Source organism: Strongylocentrotus purpuratus, unplaced genomic scaffold (assembly GCF_000002235.5).
Source record: "Strongylocentrotus purpuratus isolate Spur 01 unplaced genomic scaffold, Spur_5.0 spur5_scaffold_6, whole genome shotgun sequence".
In the NCBI taxonomy this organism is placed as follows: domain Eukaryota; kingdom Metazoa; phylum Echinodermata; class Echinoidea; order Camarodonta; family Strongylocentrotidae; genus Strongylocentrotus; species Strongylocentrotus purpuratus.
In genome coordinates, this window is record NW_022145612.1 from 15,476,350 (window position 1) to 15,478,234 (window position 1,885).

Genomic DNA, 1,885 nt, shown 5'->3' on the forward strand with positions numbered 1-1,885 from the left:
GAGGGAGAGAGAATCACAAAGAAAGATTCCACTTTGAAGTCTTTGTTGGTATATCAAGGCAATGCACTCTTCCAAAGTTCCAGTCTCTATACACACACAAACCACAAGCATTCATGGTATGTCTTTGTCGCATGGGGACGGAGACCTACTTTTCTTTTTGCCATAATCTCTCTCCCTCTGTTCTCTTTCTCTGCCTCTGTCTGCCACTCTGAGGGGGTACTTTTGGTTCTCCGAGACTGACCTTTGCTTGAACGTTACCCTATCCCGTCCTCCTGGTATCTTGTGTGTGGACCACGTGGTCGAACGAGGCGGGGACTTTGAGTTCAGGCAAAGGGCACTCAAGCCTGCGATGATATAAGGGTTGTATATTCAGGTCCATTACAGGCTGTCTTACGGAATCACATGTTGTCTGGCGTGGTGTGGAACAGTGAGGACCACGAGGTAATGATAAAGAACCCTGGATCTACCGGCCACGTGGTGGAAGTAGAGCTCATAGCCAAGGACAGGACAGGAGGGTTACATCACTGCTATCGTCAGTTGAATAGCATCTTCTGGAGAATTGACAGAAATCTAATGTTGAAAAAAAAAAGGTTGTAATAGTGTTAAAAAGTATACATGATATGATGAATGAGTCTGAAACTCATAGGCATAAGAAATGACTTTTGTTTTCACAGCACGTGCATTGACAAACCATTGGCAGGAAGGGTTAATGCATATCATGGCACTATATATACTTGAACGTTCATCTCTGGTATGAATAGCTGCAAACTGGAGCCATAGTATGTGAAAAATAACCTTTCATTTAAAAATGATTATGAATTCTAGAAAGAAAAAAGTTTTTTTCTGTCATGATGTACCTAACAGAGGAGTTTGAAGATTTGATCACATGACAAGGGGTTACATATAAAGAGAGCACCGAAACACATGTGGCGAAACAATATACATGTATCTTCCAACATTTATTGTAAATCCATCAGAAAATATTTCCTCTCCTTGTGGCTGGGGCAGAGAGAATAATGGTTGGAAAGATAAAAAGAGGACACCAGAGACAAAGGATGAATTTCAGGAGCAACTGATGACATTCCCAAAGAAACAAGAGAGATGAAACTGTGCATGATAGCAACATGCCCATGTAAGGTCAGGAGAAGTTCAGGAGAAGTTCAGGAGAAGTTCAGAGGGTAAGGTGACAGAGTAGGGCTGAGAAAGAATCAAGATTGAGTTTCTTTCTACTCCCAATTCAGTATCAATTCATGTAACTTCAGGCGACATACGGTATTCTGAATGTAGACTGGGTCCTCTGGATGAATTAGGAGAGTCTGAGTAGGTCCATGGTCTGAGGAAGGATGATGGATAGGCCATGTACTTCCGACACACCCCAAAACTAATCTTGGTTCTCAAACTTCTGTCTCTATAGCTTCAGAGTTTTATTGGTCCTTTGCATGCACTGAAACTCACAGATTATGACTGAAGAATTACACAAAGCTCACAGACTTACAGAGTTGAAGTGCTAATCTTAAGAAGATTCCACCTCTTTTTCAAGTGAAAGGTATATCTCAAGAGTTCAGTAAGAGCTTTAGAAATATGTTGAGATGAAAGGCTATAGACAAGAGTAGAAATTTGAAAAATATTTTTACTTCACTCATGACTATTCAGTTCATGAAATGTGCCACAAGCTATCATTTCTCATTATAAATGATCATTAATTATGGATCCATTTCATTAAAGCCATATGTAGGGATATTTTGAAATACAGAGCATAAAAACACTTTTTAACACTATGCCTCAAAACAAGCTCACATTAAATTCAATGAATGTTTTTGTTGAAGGTTATCTTCATCTAAATTGATTAAAAATCAGTTATTACACAATTCTTATATTACATTAA

General features: G+C 39.2%; 1 long non-coding RNA gene across 1 annotated transcript; it reads right to left on the reverse strand.

The window, feature by feature from the left end:
• Positions 1–240: 240 nt before the first annotated feature.
• LOC115919467 lies at positions 241–1,676 on the reverse strand. Its single transcript, XR_004061865.1, has 2 exons — positions 1,272–1,676; positions 241–570 (listed from the first exon to the last, which is right to left on the reverse strand). It is a non-coding gene; the product is annotated as an uncharacterized LOC115919467 (long non-coding RNA).
• Between the last annotated feature and the right edge of the window lie 209 nt (positions 1,677–1,885).